This window comes from Octopus bimaculoides, chromosome 3, assembly GCF_046866305.1.
Source record: "Octopus bimaculoides isolate indiv1 chromosome 3, ASM4686630v1, whole genome shotgun sequence".
NCBI classification, from domain to species: Eukaryota; Metazoa; Mollusca; class Cephalopoda; order Octopoda; family Octopodidae; genus Octopus; species Octopus bimaculoides.
Window position 1 is genome coordinate 2,333,112 of NC_142930.1, and position 24,549 is coordinate 2,357,660.

The 24,549-nt window shown below is 41.6% G+C and overlaps 2 long non-coding RNA genes across 12 annotated transcripts in view; both read left to right on the forward strand.

Annotated features, from left to right (window-relative positions):
* The first annotated feature begins 903 nt into the window (after nt 1-903).
* Nucleotides 904-24,549, forward strand: part of LOC106867352 (uncharacterized) — a 47,204-nt gene continuing 23,558 nt past the window's right edge. For 5 of the 11 annotated variants that reach the window (XR_016240960.1, XR_016240958.1, XR_016240956.1 and 2 more), the window contains exon 1: nt 1,629-1,764. This is a non-coding gene — a long non-coding RNA (uncharacterized LOC106867352). Of the gene's footprint in view, nt 1,765-24,549 lie in introns of all 11 variants that reach the window. The other 6 variants (XR_001409124.3, XR_016240962.1, XR_016240954.1 and 3 more) reach the window with 5 other exon arrangements.
* LOC149136427 (uncharacterized) lies at nt 1,771-7,106 on the forward strand. The gene is made up of 3 exons (XR_016240953.1): nt 1,771-2,081; nt 5,194-5,459; nt 6,707-7,106. It is a non-coding gene; the product is annotated as an uncharacterized LOC149136427 (long non-coding RNA).

A 24,549-nucleotide genomic window follows, 5' to 3' on the forward strand; every position in this document is an offset into this window, starting at 1 on the left:
TTTATGTGTTTTTCGTTTGATTCACTGGTTTTGCTGCTGCATCTGTTGAAGATACTGGGAGAAAGAGTAAGGACGACGAAGCAGGCGAGAAACGATGATTATGATGATGATGATGATGACGATGATGATGATGAGAAGGCCGAGAGCTTATGCAATGCATGAACCTCATCATAGGAGATCTATTCGACAAAGAACGCTAACAGGTTCAATCCGTCCACGATTGTTACCGCCATCAGGATCTTGGGCTAATTTTTTGGTTATATTTTAGAATTGCTGCGCAGCGCCTCTCTCCTCCTCCTCCTCCTCCTCCTCCTCCTCATTATCATCATCATCATCATCATCATCATTTTTTTTCTATACATACTGCAAGGAAAATATTGATGACGGTTCAAATGCTACCAAAATAGCAAAATACATGAATAAATAGATAGATAAGTACGTAAAAGTTTGTGAGAATATTTTCTCATGTTTGTGAAAGCAATAAGACACCAGACATCGAACCGTTATTATTATCCTGTTAATCAGGCTGAGTCTGTGATGAAGGCCCTTAACTCTCGATAGACAAAACCATTTAACTTTATTTTTAAGTACAAAAGATAATATTGCAAATACGAGCAGCGGTTCCGTGGCTTTCATTGCATCAGTTCAGTCAGACCAAACCGGAAAATTACTTATGAAAGACTAACGACTTACTCGGGGATATGTGTCTGTACTTGTTGAGTCGGAAGTAAGGGTCAGTGTCCTTGACCGATGTGACCCCACCGTCACTATGTTGGGGGGTGGGGATTGATGTCATTAATGTTACTCTTGTACCTTTATAAATCAACATTTGCAGCGAAAGGTAAGCAAGAGGAGGGGAATTCAAGCGGGATCGACATTGTCAAAATAGAAGGACTGGCCAGTGATTTGTGCTGCCCTTAAAGCTGGTTGTGGAGCGGCACAATGAGGCAGCTGAGGCTTACAAAATATTGGCTGTCTGCCTCAACAGCATTAATCTCCTTAATTTTACGGAAAACGCCGACCCAATTGAATATTATTAATTAGTAATTAGCCTAGTAGTTTGGCGATTATTTTATCGATACTGTTTATCGAATAGCTAAGTCTAACTGTGCCCAAAGGGACATAACTCGAACTCGGAGTAAATATTATGGGGTATATTTTTTTCGGTAAACCGATTTATCCGGTACCTCTTGGTGATACAGACGCAGACAGACACAAAATACTGCATATATTCCGTCAATCGCATTTCATTAAGGGGTTTTAGACAATCTAGGGTTACAGAAAACAGGTGATCTGACTACGGGGCCCTCTCGTGTGTTAGAGGCCGGAGACACGTGGTTGTGAACCGGACTTTTTATTTAGTAAATAACTTTCTCAATTAGAGAAAGAAGGAGCTTGAATTTGAACTCAGGACTTCGTGCTACTAAACAATCGTCAATTACACGATGTTGTTGTTGCTCACAGTATTATGTTGTGACACTCTGTGGTACCGACTTATTGGGACATGAATGTCTTGTCCATTGACAAAGCTTACAATCTGTGACGGGAAACGAACTCTCGAACCTTCAATCTTCATCTTGCTGCCCACAGTTTTGAAAAAATATCGAATATTAAAATAACAAAACTTGAAGTTACAAATAATGGTTCCATCCGTCTCTTGGAATTAACATAAAGTTTATTTTTATTTTTGAATTTAACCCTTCATAAGAATATTTTGGTCGCTAACGGAGTAGTTTTGGTTTTGTGATGTTTTGTGCGAAGAAGGTAAGAACTGTTGTTATTTTTTACTGTTAATTCTATTGTTGAAGCGTCTCGAGCGTGTGGTTGTTACTTGTTGTTTTTATTCCTTTTTCTCCCCATTATGGCAAGCTACGCGAAAACTGCTGTGGCCAAGCTACACCGTCAGAAGCCAGGAGGGTGCATATTAAGCTGGTCTACTGAAGAGAAAAGTGAGAAAGCGGTGGTGTAGCGCACGCAAGCGGTCACCACAAATAAAATTGAAAAACTGTCAGAGGAAAACGTGAAGGAATGCCTAGGTCTTCGTACATCGACTTCTTAAAATCAAGTCTTGGAGGATCCATGTCAGTTGGGTGGTAGTTTTTTAAGATGTTATAGTTCATTTTATCTATTTTATAAATGATAATATTTTCTGGAGTCTTATGGTGATGTTTGTAAATTGACGCCGTTTGGTATTTGCTTTAACCGTTTCTTTAATTGTTTGTTATTGTTTATTGCAGTCAGTATTTCCTTATGTTCATTAGATTTTCTTAGACTTGATATCGGGGGCAGATTGCCTGGGCTTGGCGGGTGAGGGGTGATGTCTGGGAGAGGAGGGGACTCGTCTCATTTTGGTTATCGTGGGTGTCCTACACAAAGATTTAAGAATTAGAACAAGCAGTTTCCATTCTTAAGACGGGCTAAGCTCAGATGTTTTTTGTAAACGTTCAGGTGTTTTTTGTTTTGTAATCGTTCAGATGGTTTTTGTAAATGTTGAATTTTTTTATTATTATAATAAATGAACTCGAGTGGTTTTGTAAACTATTTCCCGTCACTGGTTCGAGGAATATTAAATTTTCTTACAGAGAACAATTATCCATTTCTCATTCTAGGCTTCTCAAAGACCCGAGTTATTTAACGGGAAAAGATTTTATGATATCCAAGTATTTTCCCAATAGCAAATCCTCAGCGATGAATTGAAATCGTTCTAATCTGGAATTAAACGAAAGTCGTCGGTTGAACTCTGTGATAACTTCTATCTTTAATATACAACCACCAACAAATGTCTTTATTAGCAAACGTCTCGACATTTATAGATGCAAGAAGCATCCATGAACTGCGTTCATAAACTTTATCGCTCTGACCACTCGACCAATCCGCCCCACCCACCTACCCACTTTATTTTCCTCCCTAATTTAAGCACAAAGTCAGCAGTTTTAAGGGCCGGGATTGAGTTGGCGAGTACAATATTTTCTCGGCTCCGGAAAGATGTGAGTTAAAGTTGATCTTAACAGGATTTTGAATTGGTTCCCTCTCGACACCGCGTTCGTGTCGAGAGGGCAGCTGCTTTTTGCAACAGAACATTTTTTTCTTTGTGATTCCACATAATATCTGGTCGGTTGTATTTTAACTTGGTGGCTGCTTTAATATTGACCAGTAAACTTTTGACCCATCGATCTCAGTGTGGTCAACTTTGTGTGTGTGTATGTTTGTGTGTATTCGCGTATCTATCTATCTATATATATGAATGTGAGCATGTATGTATATTTGTGTGTGTGCGTGCGTGTATATTTGTGTGTGTGCGTGCATGTGTTTGTGATAGTCACGGCCGTAACGCGTTTGATCATGTGTCTAGTCGATCAGAAACTAGGAGTTAAATGACACCACCACCACCGCCCCACCACCACCACTACTACTACAATCCTTTTACTAAACTGCTACTTTTACAGAAGCCATCAGGGTGAACATCACCGTCAGCATTATTCTCATAATGTTCGTGAGGATGATGATGATGATGGAGGGCGAAGGTAGGACAAGGGTAAGGAGAAGGGATTGGGGGAATTAAGGGGTTAAATGTTTGACTGAAAAGAAAAAAAGTCGAATGAGGAGGGAAGGAGAACCGTTGGTGACGTCCTCTACCCATGTATATATATATATATATATATGATGTGTGTACACACATAAACGTAAAACATTGTCAAGACCCTCTGCTCTCGAGTGTGGTACATCACGTAATACACATACACACACAGAAGCAGATAGGATGACGGAGAGACAGACAGATTGACAGTGAACAGATAGCTACGCTATCAGAGAGACTGATAGATAGATCTTTATATGTGAATAATTGTATTTCTCGATTTCTAATGTGTGTGTGTGTGTGTCTGCACCCGTGCAAACATTCATATTCTCTTCGCTCTTTATATAGTCTGTCTCTGTGTGTATGCCTCTCGATGTGTTCGTTTACACATAGAGAAAGAGGAGTAGACAGATAACTCCGTACATAGGTCTATGCACACAGACAAGCAGGCAGGCGGGCAAACAGACAGACACAAAAGACAGGAAAGTAATAGCGAGATCAACAAAGAAAGATTAATTATGCATGAGTCTATATAACGTCTACTTGTGTGCGCATGCGTACCGAGAAAGATCGAGCAAAGCAAAGGGAACGTCCCCATAAGAGGCAAATTAGCCGTTATTGATGTGAAGGAGAGAAAGGAAAAGGGTCGGAGGCGGGGGTTGCTGTGAAAAGCTAATGATGGCGATGTTGCCACCAGCCTTTGATGATGTGGTTTTGTATTACAGAGAAAGAAGAGAAACCGCTGCAGGTTGCTCACAGCCGTCATTTCGTTGTGGCTGTGGGGCATGGTTGAGGAATGGTAAAGAGTAATGCCGGCAGTCGTTGAAGATGTTACCCCCGGGTAGTTGTCATGCGGGGCAGAGAGGGCGGGTAGAAGCGGAAGAAAGGGGAGAGGGAGCTTGTGGGGATGAGCGAAACAGTTCAGATGATACCTTGGAAAAATATTAAAAACGAAACGACTGAACGAGAATATAAAACCTTGTCATTTCTGATTTAACAAACTGTGCCACACATACACACACTGGGCAAGATAACACACATTCATGCATACATAGTTATATATATATATATATATATATGTGTGTGTGTGTTTGAGCGTGTGTATGTATGTATATATATATATATATATATATATATATATATATATATATATATATATATATATCATACCTATATATATATATAGTGGGGGAGAGAGTGTGTGTATATACACGTATATATATGTATATACATGTGCATACACACACATCTATTGAAGCGAGTCATGGACACCCTTGTAGGTTTGAGAAAAAGGTCGTGGAAGTCGTTGAGATGGTTGCAAGTTTGTATTTATTGCAGCATCGTGTTTAATTATTTGAAATACGTCGTTTAAAGACAGTTGTGTCTATCCCCGCTTCGTGAAATCTGTATATCCAAATTATAGAAGAATATAAAAGTGGCGACGAGTTTATTCCAAGCTTACGTTGGACGTTAACATTTTTGTAAATTTTGAGATTAACACCCGCACGATTATCTAACCCTAACGCTAACCGTAACCCAAATCCTAACTCTAACACCTTAGTGAAGATCGTGCGTGAGTTAATCTGAAAATTTACCAACATTTTCTTTTGATACAGAATCAAAGAAAAATTAGTTGACATGAAAGACTTATTAGCCTCCGTGGTGCAGTTGAAACAACAGCAATTACAACAATACCCACAGTTGCTGGAATTAATGTTGAAGTCCAAGAATACTTCAAATTCGCTTTCGCCAGACAGCGTAGCAAACGCAATGGCAGAATTGAATTATAATCCAGAAGAAGGTATTACTTTTTCTGCATATTTCTGAAGATTATGAAGAAGTCTTCAAAGAGGAATGCAAAAACTGGACGGACAATGAAAAGGTACGACTACTTTTAAGAAAGTTATCCCCCGCTGAACACGAAAAATATTGTAACTATATTCTTCCCCCAAAACCATGTGAAATTTGTTTCGATGAAACAAATTGTTATCGAAAATTTTCAGTCAGAGAAGTTCCCTGTTCAGTACTCATTGAGAGTGTTTGAATTTAGTAAAAGACGATGAATTCTCGAAACGCCTAACAGTCAACACACACATACACTACTGTATAAGTACACTAGGTTGCCGTTTGGTTTAAAAACCGTACCAGCGATTTTTCAACAGATTATAGATGCAATGTTAGCGGACTCTGAATTCGCAGTTCTATATATGGATGATGTACTCATTAAAAGCGAATCCAGGTAAAATATATATTTGAAAAAAATTAAGGATTACGGCTTTACGTTGAGTGAAGAAAAGTGTGAATATTGTTTGACCGGAAATAAGATATTTAAGACAAATTATTGACAGAAATGGACAACGAGCTGACCCGTGGAGGGCAGACGCAATTAAAAATGTGCCTTCTTCGACTAATATAGCGGCTTTACAAGCATTTTTAGGACTGACAAATTATAACCAAAATTATATTCCAAATATGCATACGGTAAGGGCTGAAAAAAGACGTGAAATGGAATTGATCAGAAAATTGTCAAAAAGCGTTTGACGAAATTAAAAAGAATATCTGATTTGTCGCAAGTTCACTTCGATCCTGCATTGGAGATTGTTGTAGCTTCAGACGCTTCTGAATGTAGTATTGGATCAATAATGCTACATAAATATAAAGATGGTAACTTGAAGGCAGTGGTTCATGCCTCATATTCTCTGATATCAGCAGAAAAAAATTATAGTTAAATCGAGAAAGAAGCTCTAGCGATCATTTTTGCCATAAAAAATTTCACAGATTTTTGTGCGGTAGAAGTTTTCGGCTACAGACTGACCACCGACCGTTATTATCGATATTTGGTTCGAAACAAGGAATTCCTACCTATACAGCAAATATGTTACAACGTTGGGTTACGATATTATCAAATTACGATTTCAAGAAGAAGCATATTCCATCCAAGCAATAAGTCAATGTGGATTGTCTATCAATACGGAACGTTTCTCTCGGAACCTGCTCCTTGCATAGATCCAAAGTATATTATGGACCTATCATTTAGTATAATGTGCGTTTCTTGATAAACCTTGGTATACTCAGCCAGGTGCAGTTAAACACATACATAACCTGAATATCTTTCTGCCTCTATTTCAGTACCTGTCTATGTATTCCTCCGTCAAGGAGAGGAGCAGCGGAAAGACGAGCCTCACAAACGGAGCCCACACACGCTCACCGTCCAGAAATCGTTGCCGGTTGCGTAACCTAGGCGCATGTCTGCGCATTAGGAGCCACGGCATACTTAATCCGTCACTTAAAGGATGCTGACCGCCTGACCATTGGAACGCGTCCCTTCCACAAGAATTTAAATGAAGAGACGCTCCAACCTGGTCAAGTAGTAACCGGAACAAGGCACGACGGTCAGGCGATAAATGATAACGGAAGCGATGTAAGCATTCACCATTTCTGCCTGACCTTTCAAGGACAGCTTTCTTTCAGCCCATTTCTGGGTAAGACTGGCCACCCTATTCACCACCTCGTTCCCACTCATCAATCTGAGCACTTTAACTGGTCCGTCGGTCCAGCGTCCGACCACGCCATCCGATGGCATAATCCTGCCTCTCCAGGAGCCCAACCGCCAACCAACCGATTTATCGGCGTTAATTTTAGCCCCTGCTACCGACTCGTATTCCTTTAGGATGGTGCCGACCGTCTCCACTTCTGAGGTGTCCGACACTGTGACAGTGACATCGTCCGTGTATGCTGACACTGCCCTCCCTGGTTCCAGTTCGAAAGGGATGCCCCTTAGCTGTTCCAACTTCTGCAACAGTGGCTCTAGTACCAATGCATATAGAAGAGGCGACGGCGGGCAGCCCCGACGAACCGTGCGTGCGATGCCAAACAACTCCGATACGTATCCCGTTTACTTTGACCACTGAACGGGTGCAGCTGTGCATTGCAGCGATCCAGCTTCTGAAAACGGGTTCGAAGCCGCCTGCTTTCAGGACAGCTTCCAAGTAGCAATGATCGACCCTATCGAATGCTTTTGATTGATCCAAATTGATCAGAGCACCCTGAAGCCAGATGTGGTCCCAGCCCTCTCTATGATGTATCATATAAGGTGGAGGTCGTCGTGGGTAGACCTACTCGGGATTGCGCACGTTTGCGTTTCTCCGACCAGGCTACCGACGACAAGCGCCAGCCTTTTCGCTAACACCTTGGTCAAAATCTTAAACTCTGTTTATCAGAGTTATGGTCCGAAAATTCTCTAGTACGTCCTCATTGTTGGTATCCTTCCTCAGCAGTGTCAACACATCTTAGCTAACAGCGCTAAGAATGCCAGTTGCAGTAGAATTCGTAAGACAGACCATCCAAACCGGGCGATCTGCGACTTGTGCAATCGCTCATCGCCTCCAAAATTTCAGTGGCTGTTATCGGCCTTTCACATAACCTCGCGTCAGCTGCCGGCAGCCGCTGCAAGCCGTCCAGGTACGAATTAAAATCCAGTACCGTCGTCGACCCACCGATCTAGTCAAACAGTCGCGCGAAGTGCTGCTGAAAAGCCGCACACATCAGCTCAGAGTCACGTAGCACGCGCCCATCCTGATCCGTCAAAGACCTGATCGTGGTTTTGTTTCCACGTCGCATCTCCAGCGTTCGAGCCAGCTTTAGTTCCTTCTTGTCTGAGCGCACAGGTCTTAGTTCTAACAACGCAACCTTCCTGTTTCACTACGACAGGCACTGGCTTTCATGGCTCCTGATATTAAGTGATTGGAAGTGTTACCATGTACATGTTTTTTCTTGGTATAAAAGATGGGAAAATATTCTGCTCAATGCCAGAAATTTGTCAGTTGCTTGGCTTTAATCAGTTGAGCATGTCCCTTAGTGGCTGACAATATGTGCATCTCTGATCACGAGCAGAAGTAGTTGAGGAGCATCATAGCCATGTGTTGAGAGGAATTCTTTGGGGTTTGGACAGTTCACCTCTGGAGACACGGGAGTTTCAACATCCTTAAATAAGCCTCATTCAGGGACCTTTTGAGCAGGATGGGCTACTCGATCTGAAGAAAATTCTAACTGGATCCCACCTGCAAGGTCATGTGCTGTTTATATTGATATGAGATCACCATGTCGCGCACATATGGTTGTGATGCATGTGCCTGGTGTACCCTTATCAGACGGGTAGTCATGATGGGTATAATGGGCTTCATATATTTGTACCTCAGTGTCACTTTGATGGCATGCATTGCTCTCTCACTCAATAATAATAGTGTGTGTGCGCGCATACATATAAGATTTGCTTGAAACTAAGTCTGAGCAGCACACTTCAATAGGGAAACCGTGATTGCGATACGGTTTTGAGTGAATACTCTTCCACTCTAACTCACATTGCTTATTTTAATCAGACTGGTCTGGTATTAGGGGTGACATAGAGGGAATGAACAAGAATTGTTTTATGCTCGCTGGAAATCTTAGACCTTTCGACACTTCCAGAGGGATTCTAGCAGTTCAATTGCGCATGCCTAATTGCGCATGCAACTTCGAGGATGTTTTGCTTTTTTTCCCTAATTCAATCATCAATATCATTGGTAATAGAATCGTTAGCGTGTCGGATAAAATGCTTAGCGATGTTTCTTCCGGCTCTAAGACGGCGTGTTGGCAGAATCATTAGCACGTCGGACAAAATGCTGAGCGGCATTTCGTCCGTCTTTGCGTTTTGATTTCGAATTTTGCCGAATCGACTTTGCCTTTTGTCCTTTCGGAGTTTGTAAAATGAGTACCAGTAATGTACTGGGGTCACTATAAAAGACTTAACCCCTCACCTAAGTTTCAGGTCTTGTGCCAATAATAGAAAGGAGATACCCTCCGGTTCCTTACGTTCTGATTCCAAATCCCGGTGAGGTCAGGGTTGTCTTTCATTCTCTCGGTGTCGATAAAATATAGTATCGATCATGCACTGGGATCGATGGAACTCGATCCCAGAGAGTCGATTGACTCTCTCTCTCTCTCTCTCTCTCTCTCTCTCTCTCTCTCTCTCTCTCTCTCTCTCTTCTCTCTTCTCTCTCTCTCTCTCTCTCTCTCTCTCTCTTCAAAATTGCACTCTAAGAAACCATTAGATTCTATTTTAATAAAGTGTGTGTGTGTGTGTGTAATCTGATACATGCCCTTCTTCAATTGTTTTTATTCCAAGCCATATCGTTTTCGTCCCGCACTTCATTATCTCCATCAGACACTCTTCTCTCTCTCTCTCTCTCTCTCTCTCTCTCTCTCTCTCTCTCTCTCTCTCTCTCTCTCTCTCTTCTCTCTCTCTCTCTTTCTCTCTCTCTCTCTCTTTCTCTCCTCTCTCTCTCTCTCTCTCTCTCTCTCTCTCTCTCTCTTTCTCTCTCTCTCTCTCTCTCTCTCTCTCTCTCTCTCTCTCTCTCTCTCTCTCTCTCTCTCTCTCTCTCTCCCTCCCTCTCTTTCTCATTCTATCCCTCTCTCTCTGTCCCTGTCTAGTTTACTCCTTCTTATTTATTCATTGCTATGCATCCTCGCTCTCTTTTAAACCCTCACCTTTTCCTTGTCTTGTGTTCCCGGTTCTGTCAGATTTCCTCTAATCTTCGTAACAAGAAGTATTAAAACAACACACCTAAACCAAGGCAAACCAAGACAGGAGAACACATGTTGTGTAGAAATGAGAGACGAAGCAGTTAAATGCCCTTGTTTCAGAGAAGCAGAGGGCGTTGTTTTGTAGGAAAGTCCCTTGACAGGGAAAGGTGTTATTTGCAGACATCAGTGGAGTTGATTAGCAGGTAGCGATGAAGATGACGACGACAAAATTTTGGCAGAAACGGAAAGACAAAACACACACTGTGCCTCCCCGACTCCCCCCCACCACCACCACCCAATCGTTTTTGTTTGTTTTGGGTGGAACTTTTCTTCGTCTTTCTTTTAATGACGGCAAATTTTCACCTTTCAGTTATTGTTTATATTTTGTTTAAAGGAAGGGTGGAATTGCCGAAGAGAAGGTATGCGGGTGGGTGAACGGCGGGTGTGGTGCGGCGGGGAGGGGGTGCAGGTGTGTTGTGTGGGTGTGAGACAGAGAAAAGATTCTGTGTGAGCAAGCGTGCGTGCAACTGTGTGTTTGTGTGCATGCACGTGCCTGTCTGGGTCAGTGCGGGTACGTGCTGTGTGTGTGTGTGTGTATGTGTGTGTGTGCTAGCGAAGGGGAAGAGACAGACAGACAGAAAGAGAGGGAGGGAGAGAGAAAGAAGTGCAGTTGTGCGTATTTATGTGCACATGCATGTGTCTAAAAGTGTTGCGTGCGGGGGGGGGGGTGTTCGTGTATGCGCGTGCGATTGTATATATGTGTGCGGGACAAAGAGAAAAGTGTGTGCGCGCGAAGCAAGGATCATGCGATCGGGGTGTGTGTTTGTGTGTGTGTGTGTACGTACGAAGCAAAGATCATGAGCATGTGTAAGTGTTGAAAGTGTGTGGGGTGGGTGGGGGGAGCAGGAAGCAATGTCGAACTGAAATTAGTTGCCATTGGAAACGGGTATTGTCTCGCAAATTAAAAAAAAGAGAAGAGAGAAGCGAGGAGGTTGCCATGACAGACAGGATCTTCCTGTACAGGTACATCTACCCAGCCCCCAACACACACACATGCAGGAAACACAACTTTAGATTGTAAAAGTGTAAATTAATTCTGTTGTCAATGAAGTTACAATTTTGCCCAGTCCACCTGGCTGTAAATAGCAAACATCCTTCATTCCCAGTGATTTCTATCGAGATGACTATTGTGTGGGCGACTGCTTTTGGCGAGGCACAAGTCTAACACTTTCAGGACGAGTTAATACAGGCTCTTGTAGCCGATCAGTGTGTTATTGCTGCTTAATTATTGTTTTTAGTGAACTCCGGAAGTTGTGGGAGCGGATTGGTAGATTCGGTAGAGTGGATTTAGTTACGATCTTGTACATTCTGGGTTCAAATCCTGCTGAGAACAAATTTGTTTTCATAAAATAAAATCCCAGCCAAATGTTGGTGTTAATTTAATCGACTACACCCCGTCATTCACCCTCCATCATTTAGTTGCCTTGTGTCTGTTAGAATTCGACGGCGATGGAATAGCAGAGTCCGTTGAACGTCAGACAAAATGTCTTGCGGCTCCTTACGTTCTCAGTTCTAATCCCTGCCAGGTCAACTTTGCTTTTTTTACTTCCCCGAAAACGATATATTCCATTAAATACCAATAAAATAGTGAAGTCGATATCATCAGCTGTTACTTCTATCTAAGTATAGAGCGGTGTGGTCATGTTTGGAATTATTTAGCTTCAGGTCAATCCTGATCGAGTAGTTTCTCCAGATACGACCACCGCATCTTTTTCGCTCATACATAAGTGTATATGAATAGTTCTGATAGTGAACTTGATGGCGGTGCCGCCGCAGCAGACTTCTGGCGCAGTTGAAAGATTACTTAGATTATTAGCTTTAGTAGATCCTTAATTCCGTGTGTGTGTGTGTGTTCCAATAACAACGATACAGCTTAGTTGTTTTCTTCCTCTATAAGAGTACGGAAGTCTCCAAAAAGATAGCATCTGATATAGACCCTCCTTCTCAACCCTGCTGCTTTTAATTGGTAGAATATATATAGTGGCCCCCTGTAAGTAACAACAGAACTTTAAACTGATAATTGGTTTGTTGGTTTGCAGTAGTAAACTTTATTCTTTAAACAAGAGAAAGTTACCTCTGATATACCATCAGCTTATCTTGGGGAGATTTACCTCGTATCTGCTAAATAGTATCACGAAAAACCCGAGAAAAGCATTGGCTGCGTGGATCCCTTTGATCAGGAAAAATGTTTAATCTAATTAAAGGAAAATTCGGGGTGAGGACAAAGTTGAGACGTTCGGGATTTGAAGTCAAAAGGCAGGGACCAAAAACGGGGCTATCTTTGTGAACTCGACTCGGTATCATTTTTGTTAATCTGTCGTCTCATAGTTGGTTGTCGTACAACTGGTTTTAAATTTTAGCACAAAACCAGAAAATTTGGGTGACTGGAGGGGTGAGTCGATTAAGTCGAGCCCCAGTGTTCAACTGTTATTTATTTCACCGACCCCGAAAGGATGAAAGGCAAAGTCTACCTCGGCGGCATTTGAACTTAGAACGTAAAGTCGGATGAAATGCCGCTAAGCATATTTTTTTTCTTCCAACGATGTAACTGTTCCGCCGACTCGCCGTCTTGGATTGTCGTATAATTAACGAGTGTTTTTCATGAACTAACAGGATTAAGTTCTTTTTAGGAGCCAGAGTTAACAACTGACCACTGCAGTGTTATCAATCAGCAATACACACTGAAATAAAACACTTTTGAAATAAAAATGATTTGCCATGACGCATCAAATATTAATTTATTCGACAAAGCATAAAGACCACCACTTCATAGGAAGATATAAGTGAAATGGGATGTGAAGTAAAATGACTGCAGCCGGAGAATGAAGTGAATCTTGGACTCAAATTGGCGAGAAGATACTGCGTTAACGCACACACACACGCACGCACGCACACACACTGGGTTCTCCTGTCGATTTTAACCTATTTTTATTTCTGATGTGTATCATATGAGACTTTCATCCATATCGATATAAGTGTGTGTTTTAATTTCTTAATCGGCATCAAGTAAAAATATAATCGCATATAGGTTCGTGCATTGAATTCTATTTCTCTTCTCTGTTCTACAAAACCTGTATTTACAATTATGGATGCAGGTATATATGTGTGCGTGTATGGATGGATGTCATTATTCAGTTTATTTCAAGATTTCTTGCCAATAGAAAAAGAACCGGTTTCTAACCTGGATCCAAAGTTCCTTCATTGGAATTTCAACATCAACAGGGTAATTTTGCGTGCTTGTGTGTATGCCTGTATATATGTATAATTTAATATTTGAATAACTTGCACCATTTCTTTGAAATCCATCATTATCTTCTGATGATAATGATCCATTGATTAATAAGTATTTCTTCTTGTGGTGGTCCTTAGCATCAATATCTCATCGATTGTCTTCGATCTTCATGTACATGTGTCATCTTTTATCTCACAGTGTCTACGCTTTAGCATTCTCTGGCACCTTTTTCATGGTGCATACCTACACCATTTTTTCTCCGTTGATATTTCATAATACAAGTATGATTTTCCAATTTGTGTAAATCCCAACCGTGTAACTCTGTTCTTTCTTGACTGAAACTGGACAAAGAGACAATTCGTTCATTTTCTACTCCTCTCCATATATTCTGCACTTACTTCTGCCTCATGACATGCTTCTGGTAAGTTTAAGTGAGAAGGCTTTGATTTCGTATCTCAATCAAGAACTTTTCAGTCTCAGCATTAAATCCCCCATTTCTCAGGGCTGCAGATTTTCGTTGTCTAAATCCACCTTAGATTAACCATTGCTATCACACAAAAGGTATGGAGAGAGAGAGAGAGATTGTCTGTGTGTGTGTGCATATCCTCAAAATTGTTTGCCACTTATTCCTTAAATGTTTCATGTAAACTCTTTTCTTATTATTCGTGTTATCTTGTTTGTGTTTCTAGGATTCGAAAGTGAAGGATACTGTCAAAAGCACTTCTTGGCAGTGGCTCCATATGTAGAGTCCATTCCTCTCTTTAAAGGCATTCAATATAATATGCATAAAGGGTCTGTATAGTTATATATTTTGATTATGTATTTCTCTACCTCTTTTAATAGTCCTTCTTAGGGTATGAAGACTGTTTGTGTTTCTCGTTTTCCATCTCCACATACTTATATTTCTAGTTCTTTATTATCCGAAGGATAGTTTCGGTATTTCTTGTAAGAAATACATTGTGGTCGGATGCGGTAATCGCTCAACAGACATCGTTTGGTCCATGACAACAACACGCAGCCAATTTTTCTTAACACTATCGTCCCTATATATATATATATATATGTATATATATATATATATATATATATATATATATATATATATATATATATATATATATATATATATATATATAGTTGGAATTTACAAAAAAAAAAAAAAAAAAAGACGAAGACGGGTGTATGAACAACAAACAGATGTATTAGTTTAACGCTCGGGGAAGTGAGAAAGTCTTTTACGTTCCGAGCCTACGATCTTCGACAGAAACGAACAGATAAATAAGCATAGAGAAAATAAAAAAGGTTTAGCGATCAATCATGGCAAATGCCAATATGGAAATAAATATATATGGATGGATATATGGATGCTATGTGATGTATGGAAGCTGCCATGTGATCGGTGATGGGTGCTGTGTGATGGATGCTATGTGTTGTGTAAATACCAAAACAGTTTGATTCAGACCCCTTGGTAATCTGAGTCCGAAGTGTGTGGCTAGGCCTCGTCCACCATGGCCCCGATGGCCAAAGATTAGCCACACGCTTGAAACCCAGAAAACTAAGGAGTCTGAATCAAACTGTTTTTATCTAACCATGTAACTCCCAATAAATGTGTTGAATGCCTTTCTTTCGTCTGCCTACTTGTGTGTGTGTGTGTGTGTGTTAAAAGTTATGGCCAGTCATGGAGTAACCATTGGTTTTGCATCTATAAAGCGATTAGCAATAAAGGTGACTCATCAAACTCAAATGGCTGGATGCACCTTCGGCCATTTGTGCCGGATGAATCACCTGTACTGTTACGCGCTTTATAGGTGCAAAACCAATGGTCACTCTATGACTAGCCATAACTTTGAACTTACTAAAAATATTTTTCTGCTCTAATGGTTCTTCGGATATATGAACTACTGACGATATATATTTATATATACAGGGACAGACCCAAGGATGGAGTGGCTGAGAGGCACATTCCTCCTCAAGAAAAGAAGTCCGCCCTTCTAAATAATATTATTACGCCCTTTTCTCCTAGAATTGTATTTCTTTCTGACCTTGTGCCCTCTCTTCGAAAACTTCCTCAGACCACGCCATAGCGTTCAATATACACATAATTTTTCACGTCTGGCCGTATAGCCTTTTCCGTTTGTTTTCCTGTCTTGTTTTCTGTCCGCCACTACAGTCCTCCATGGTACAAGTTTAATTTGTGTATACAAATTTAATTTGTGGTCCGTGGGAAGAGCCATTTTAACGATGCGTCCTGCCCTACTCTTCGAAACGCCTGTGTTAGAATGGGGGTAGCTGATGAAGGAAAATTTTCTCTATGTGGCCTGTGTGTGTTCTGTACTCTGGTTATTATTATTTTTTAGTCTACGTTTTGTTTGCAATGTCCTGTACCCAGATATGCACCTATATACACAGGTAGACGTAGGTATGCACATACCTGTACGTATATATGCGTATGCTCATTTACTATTTGTTTTGACCACAACATTCAAATTTTTTTTCTCCGTGTTTTTCTCCTTGCTTTCTCCTTATTTCTTTCTGTTGAAGAGCGTAGCTCGAAACGATATAGACTTTCTTTATTCCCGAGCATTAAACTAATACATCCTTTTGTTGTTTACACCACCTGTCCTCGTCTGTTGTTTTTTTTTCCATAAATTCTCCCATATATATATATATATATATATATATATATATATATATATATATATATATATATAATCGAGTTAAACGCAGATGTTGTTCAAATCCTTTTACTTTCGACACATTTATTATTCTTATATAGATTATACAAAATATTTCACGTAAACCCGAAGTGTCTACCTTTAAAAACAAGGAGTTACAACCTTTTTACTTGTGTGATTTTTTGCTACCCTGGTAACTATTTACCTATTTTTTCCATGTTAATTGCTAACAAGGGGACACACACACACACACACACACACACACACACACACACACACACACACACACACACACACACACACGTCGCTATCATCAAAGACATTATTGTATGAACTTCTTGGATTTTTGTGTCTGCTTGTGAGCCTATGAGGAACCAGTACGAGCCCTAAGGAATTTAGTAGTGTTTTTTTGTTGCTAAATTAATATTATTTTGTATTCTCTTGTTGTATATATGTTATAAATGTTGTATGCAGGGCGGCACTTTTATGCAAGTGTCTTCTACTATACACCCGGACTGACCAATGCCTTGCGAGTTTCGAAGACGGAGAATTTGTGGAAGCCCGTCGTATATAAACGTGTTTTTTTTTTTGTGTGTGTGTCTGTTTGTCACCTTCCTCAATCGCTTGATAACCGGTGATGTTTTGTTTATTCTCTCGAATTATAGCGGTTCGGCAAAACAGATCGATAGACTGAGTACCAGACATAAAAAAAAAGATCAATACTGGGATCGATTTGTTTGATTTAAACCCCTTCAATGCAGTGCCCCAGCATGGCCGCAGTCCAGTGATTGAAACGAGTAAAAGATAAAAGATAATGCAGAGCTTATGTTTTACGGACGTTCTCCGCCTCCACCATTTGAATGTCTTTAGAATAAGTCTTAGAATTCGTTTATTGTGTTTGGTAATTTTTGGTGATGGCAGAAAGAAGTAAAGTTAGAAACGTTCTGGCGGCAGACAACAACTCTGAGTGTCCGGAGCCTTGGAATCCCATCATAAAAACAGAAAAAAGAATCCGTCGGATATTTCAATTGACGAGTTACATTATAGAGTTGCCTCCCTTGCATAACTCGCGTGCGAGTTCGGCAACTTTAAAAGCTTTCAATTCTCATTCGCGTGAAAGTTTGTTTCATGTATTTTCACGACGCAAACAGTTTTATGATGAAGTTTACTGAAGACGTGTGAAGGGTTGTCTTTACAGGAGACAGGAAACCGAATTGAGTGGCTTTCGTTTACTTTTCCGAGGGTAATTCGTTAACACGAAGAATGTATAAATTATTTGTACCATAGTCGAAGTCACGCGCGCGCACACACACACAAGTAAATTAATATTCCTCATTCAACTGTTTAATTGGTGCTGTGGACGCCCAAATTAGTGATCGCATTTAAAACTGTACAAAACATCATCTCTGCTAATTATTGGATTAAATATTTAAATGAGTCAAATGACATGTCGTTTCTAGAAATAAATCTTTCGAGAACGATGTCTGTCTACTTTTACAAATATATACATACATATATATATATGTGTGTGTGTGTGTGTGTGTGTGTGTGTGTGTGTGTGTGTGTACACACACAATTACTCCTGCGCGCGCACATGCGCGTGGTTGTGTGGTAAGTAGCTTGCTTCCCAACCACAATGTTCTGGGCTCACTCTTACTGTGTGGCACCTTGGGCAAGTGTCTTTTACTATAGCCAACTTGTAAGTGGATTTGGTGGACAGAAACTGGACGAAGCCTGTCGTATATAACTATATAAAGCTAGTTGGCAGAATGGTTAGCACGCCGGACAAAATACCTAGCAGCATTTCGCTCGTCTTTACGTTCTGAATTCAAATTCTGTCAACGTCGACTTTGGCTTTCGAAGTCGATAAAACTCCAGTTGAGCACTGGGGTCGATGCATCGACTTCCCCCCCCCCCAACCCACCCCAGAAATTGCTGGTCTTGGGTCAAAATTCAATATTTATAACGGAAATGTACTTGCATAGCAAATGACCTGATCTGATATCGTGTGCTGAAACGAAAACAATTGCAGCGCGGATGGTGTTTATAAGCCATTTAAAAACACAGAAACCATTAGATTCACTTCAACATTTAAATTCTATTTGCCAAAATATTTTCGTCGCTTTGAGACCGCGACCTGTTCCCTGACAAAATCCAGAGATGCATCTCTTTCTCACTCTTTAACGCACGCACGCACGCACGCACACACGCGCACAGGATGGGACCGTTGTGCTTACAATATTGTTGCTGATGTGTATGAGACAATGATGATGATGATATTGTCGTAGACAGGTCTGTAAACGGAATCCAGTTTAGCCGGTTTTGGAATCCACCGACAGCATTGCAGTCCGATGTACGGCCATGAGATGTGTCGTCAGAATGTACAACTGGTTTCGACTGACTTTCCGTGTGCCGCCAATCCCCGGATTTCCAATCTAATTTAACCCCAGTTAATTAAGATCGCAGGTAAAGGTGTGGGAGGGATACACTGGTGTGTATGTGTGTGTATGTGCATACATACACATATATCTGTGTATTATATATATATATATATATATATATATATATATATATATCGAAAGAGAGAGAGAGAGAGAGAGAGAGAGAGATGTGCACATTTATTTATACATATATGTATATATGTTTCTACGTGCATATATATGTATATATATTTAGATAAAGAGAAGGGGAAGTGTAATAGAGGGAGAGAAAGAGAGATGTATTTTAAGTTAAACGTTGTGGTCCGAACCAGATCGACCAGATTGTATTTAATGGACGATTCTTTGGATAATTGTTGCTGAGTCGGTTTCAGTGTTGACCCGGTTTTATGTCAGGATGGCACAATCAGGTGTTTTTTTTTTTTTTTTCTTTTTTTTTTTTTCCAAGAGGATCACTTTTGTCTTGACCTGTATTATACATACAGGAACAAGAAAAGAGGGTAACTTATCTCTGCTTTGCTTAATATGGTGGTGGGGAGATTTTATTTGAATATGGCGATAAAAGTGTAGTTGGAGGAAGTCCTGTCTCTTGTGTAGAACCATGCGATTTTTATCCATCGGGGTTGGGCATATGAGAGAGTGTGTGCACACACACACACACACACACACACACACACACACACACACACACACACACACACACACACACACACACACACACACACACACACACACACACACACACACACACACATATGTATATATATATGTGTGTGTGTCTGTGTATATATATATTGAAAGAGAGAGATGCACACATTTATTTATACATATATGTATATATGTTTGCACGTGCGTATGTATGTATATAGACAGATTGAGAAAAGAAGAGCCACATTGGCCAGGGTAGTACGAGGACCTTTAAGGACGAGGTGCATCTTGTATTGTGCTGCAATACATGTCTCAGTGACATACAACAGTGATAATCAAAATGACGTTGGCCCTTGGATTGTTGTTGTCGTCTTTGGGGCACAGTACAGGCTGGTGGTAAGTAAAAACGATGTGTAGTCGGTCGGGAAGGGTCTTAATGAATCCATCAAGGACCTGACACATGCAAGAGGTGTACTTGGTTGTGGACGCTGAAAGGAAAGCGATGAGACTTGTTGGTGCAAGACAGAAAGCCTAGTTGTTGTAAGGACCAATTAAAGGTATTCTGTTATGAGGAGGTGGAAGAAGAAAAGATGAGAGAGTGAGAGGGGGGATGTATTGCAGCATATGCAATAGTAATAATTAAGGGTACCTCCTGGCGGCTGCTGTTTGCAATAACATCAGCAATCGCATCATCCTCAGTCCCACAAACGGATGATGACCAGTAACACCACAGAAGTAGATTGTGAAGAATAAGAAATGGCTGAATACGAAACAAGAGTGGCAAGGTTTTGGAGTCGCTGGAAACCAGTAAAAAAAAAAGAGACCCCTAAAAAGAAAGATGGACCACAGGGAAAAGAAAACCGAATGTTGAAGGTGGTGCCCGACACATCATGACTTTTATACAATTCTGCATATAACAAGCAAAGAATTGACGGCTGAGTTAAACAGCAGACAAAAAAAGAGAAAGTGCAAAAATGCTATTTAAGCACCGACTCTGTGGAATATACAGAAGGAAGGCCAATTGTAAAAACGACTTCCACGGGTTACGTAGAACTCGGCTTGAATCACAACACTGGAATTGGTTATGGAAGTTTCGATTAGGAGAATTTAGGCCTTGACTGTGTGCCATTGAAAGATAAGGATCAGAATTGTGAACAGCCCTGATTATGCCCAGGAGATTGGCTGGGAAGGGTAGACAGTTTTTATTTGTTCGACAGCATTGGTCAAAGAGGTTGTGTGATGGACGAGACAAGAAGACAGACACCGCCCTCTGTGGCTAAGCTTTCATCAACTTTTTCACGTTACATTTGAGAAAGAAAATGTTGAAGGGTGGATGAGAGAGGAGAGTATGGTTCAAATGCAGACCTGCTCTAGACTGGAGGTTACCCGGGAGAGAGCATTTGCCTCAATGGTCAGGGTGACCGTGGATTTTGTGGAATTTCTACAAGTAGCCCTCAGAAGTCTTTGGCGGATGAAACGAGTGAGTGTTATTCGAGTCCAAATAGATGAGAGCGATTATCCACTGGCACTTTTCACAACCGTTCATGGAGAGCGGTTGGAGAAGACAGTAGAGAACTTCAGTGCAAACTTTGATGGCCTGCCGCAACTCAAAGGCGGGTGATACGGAGTCCTCCTACGAAAGACCGGTAATAGAAACAGATGGAGGTAAGCGACTGAATGAGGCACCACTTGGCTTGAATGGTGTGCTCTGTGAGGATTATGCATATGATATGCCAGAGTTATCAGTTGGCTCTTTGGGAAGACGTCTACTGCAAGTGGCAGCAAAATTGGGAGAATTCCCTGTTTAATGAGATGGGAAGGACGCGAACAAAATGGATGTCATTGGTAATTTCCGGTTCAAGATTTTGGTTAGGGCGTGAGCGAAGTTTAGCTCCTGTTGTCGAGTGTGTAGCCGAGAAGGTGGAGACGTGCATAATCTCAACCGTAATCCCCGACAACTTCCATATCATGTGATACATCATAGAGAGGAGTAAGTAGTAAACCTGGCTTTGGTGAGGCCTTGACCAAAATGGATCAGTCGTAAGTTTTCGATAGGATCGTCCACCGTTACTTGGCAGTTGACTTCAAGGTGATTGGTTTCAACTTTGTTTTCAGAAGCTGGATCCCTGAAATGCACTTCGGTGGTAAGATTAACCATTTCAAATCAAGCGCTCGTTCCTTCTAGGGTGTCCTCTAGCATTTCATCTGCATATACTAGCTTTCCGACCACTTCTGTAGAAAACGGATGCTGAAGGATATCCCGTTTGAACTGGGACCCGAGAAAGCAGTGTGGGTAAATGCAGACGATGCCACCGTAATGGAGCCGGAAACCGCGAAATCGAAGTGACTGGTACCTTTCTAAAAACTTCGACGAGCAAAAATTAACATTCGATATGGATAAATCAGTGGATTTGCAGTTCGGTACTTGGAAAGGAAAGGACAGTGCCGTGGGTCGTTGGACAAATGGTCTTTTTAAGTTGCTTGGGGGTCTGAGATGATTTGATCCGGATCTCCAGGTGGATAGGATCTAGGATAAGGTGATGAGTAGGGTGACCAGACACACCCGGAAATGGGCTGAGAGGAAGTTATTCCTAAAATGTCGGGTGGATATGGCGGAACGCTTTATATTATCGCCTGACCATCGTGCTTTATCCTAGTATTCGTCTGACCAGGATGCAGCAGCTACTTGTTCGTTATTTGTGGAACGGAGGCATTCTACTGGTCAGGCGCAATCCGCGTCTCCTACCAACACTCTCAACACAATGAGTTCGGTATATCGTGGTTGCTAATGCGCAGCCATGTAGGGAGGCTGCAGCGTCTACGAACATTCCAAGACAATGAGCAGGGGTGGTTGCCTCTTGTTAAGCCCATCCTCCCACAGCTGTGGTTGTGGGTCAGGCAAAGATCAAGACCAACTGCTTGGCGTCTGGAATGATGTCAAATGCTCACAAGTAACGCGGTCGGTGGAGCTTCCACATCAGTGTTCTATACTGGCCAAGTAGTAGGGAAAACCGACCCCCGTCTTCTGGGGAAACTCTAGTCATCGACAAGAACCAAGTATCTGGTCAAGGATCAACACTGCCGCTTCCAGATAAACTCGTACAGACACGGAAACGCCGTCGACTGCTCGAGATGCGGCGAAACTGTTTTGCACGCAATCGTTCATCGTCCGAGCTTTATTGCTTTAATGCTTTCTTGTAGCAAATAGGACGGGGCCGTCGTGAAGATTGCTCTGCCCTCTTCTTTTGACCGGGAAGTGCAGTCAGATTTCTTCAGTCTAGTGGCGAAAGAGGGTGTGTAGCGGATGAAACTAAAAGAAAAGAAGAAAAAAAACCCAAAACAGACATCTTCTTCAGTCGAGAGTGGAGAGGGCGGTGCTACCAGTCAGCAAATTCTTTAAAAAGTGGTTGAGAGTAGCGAACGGGCCTATTCTGAGAATATACATAAAGGTCGGCAGACGAAATGTCGCAGAGTTCTTACCCTCAATGGTCATAGAGATTTTGTGGGTTTTCCTTGATTAACCCTAATCATCTCTTTGTTCCTCATTGGAGAATTTTATTTGTTTTTGTTGTTCTTTTTACAAAACCTGTGTAAACCCTTCACTATGTTTGTATCTTTGTCATTTTGTATTGTCTCAACCCTTGTGACAAAATCCTTCTTCCAGGGTAAATAAAACAAGCACCAGTGGATTACTGGGACCGTGGAATCAATTACTCTCCTTTCCTTAAAATTGATGGCCTTGTGTCCAAATATTTTCTATTCAGACAAAGCGGTGAGCTGGCTGAATCGTTAGTGCGGCGAACAAAATGCTTAGCGGTATTTTTCCGTCTCTTTTCGTGCTGAGCTCAAATGCCGTCCAAGTCACCTTCATCTTCCCTCCTTTCAAAACAAACAAAAAAAAAAACAGCCAAGAATTAGGATCAATGCCATTGACTCCCCCGCCCCTCAAAATTTCTGGCCTTATGCTGCTGATGATTATTATTAAGAACAGAAGGCAGCGAGCTGGCCGAATCGTTAGCGCACCGGGGGAAATGCTTAGCGGTGTTTCGTCCGTCTTTACGTTCTGAGTTCGAATTCCGCCGAAGTCGACCTTGCCTTTCATCCTTTCGGGATCCATGAAATAAGTACCAGTGGAGTACTGGGGTCGATGTAATCGACTTAACCCCTTCCCCAGAAAGCAAAACGTAGAGTTCGTCAGAAAAATGTCTTGCGGTATTTCTTCTGGCTCCCTACGTTCAAATTCCACCCGGATCAACTTTGCCTTTTATCCCTCGGGGGTCACTAAAATAAAAAACCATTCAAGTACTAGAATCAACTAATACCCCACCCACCCCACCCACCCCACTCACCCCCAAACTTGCTGGCCTTGTACCTAAATTAGAAAGTAAATCATTATCTTTTTGTAGTAGTAGTACAATGCTCTCTCGTGTATCAAATGAGGTGAAATTGAGGGTGGAGTAAAAAAGAAAGAAAGAAAGAGAAAAGGGTGGCAGCTTGCGTTAGCGGTGGCACTGGCTGGCCTGTTTGTCGGTCGGTCGATTGTTGCACGGCCAACAGAAAACTTAACGCTAATCTACACCTCTTTCTTTATCGCCGCCGCCGCCGCCGCCACAAGCAGCCTGAGCTCGGCAAACGCTTGTAAACCGAAAGCGGAGCGTGAGTCCGGCTCACTGCCGTGGTTCCCACGTGCCTCTGCCTCACTGCTCTCCCCCCCACTCCTCTCTCTCTCTCCATGCTCTGCCTGTCGTTCTTTTTTTTTTCGTGTATTGTTTGTTTTAATTCTCTTTATTCACGTTCTTTCTTGCTTTCTTTTCCGATACGCGCGACCGCGTGAGTAGTGTACACATAACCACCACCACAACCATTACTACTACTACTTCAACGGCTTCGGCTGTCTCATCTTCACCACTTCAACTACCATCCATACCACATGAACAACCACTCACCGCATCCCCCTCCCTAATCAAAACACTGTCACCACAAACTCCATCCTCGTCACCATCCTCATCAACATCATTATCATCGTCATCATCATTGTCGAACTGCTTCAATTTCTTCCGGAATATTTCAGTCACTCACTCAGATCACTCTCTCTCTCTCTTTCTCTCTCTCTCTCTTTCTCTCTCCCTCTCTCTCTCTCTCTCCCTTTCTCTCTCTCTCTCTCTCTCTCCCTTTCTCTCTCTTTCTCTCTCCCTTTCTCTCTCTCTCTCTCTCTCTCTCTCTCGTATCTCCTTACTTGCCAACCCTTTCAACAATATTACGTCTTCATGTTTACCATTACCAATTCTCGATTTTCATTCATCTCGCCACCCACCCATCTGTCTGTCTGTCTGTATGTATGTATGTATGTATGCCCAT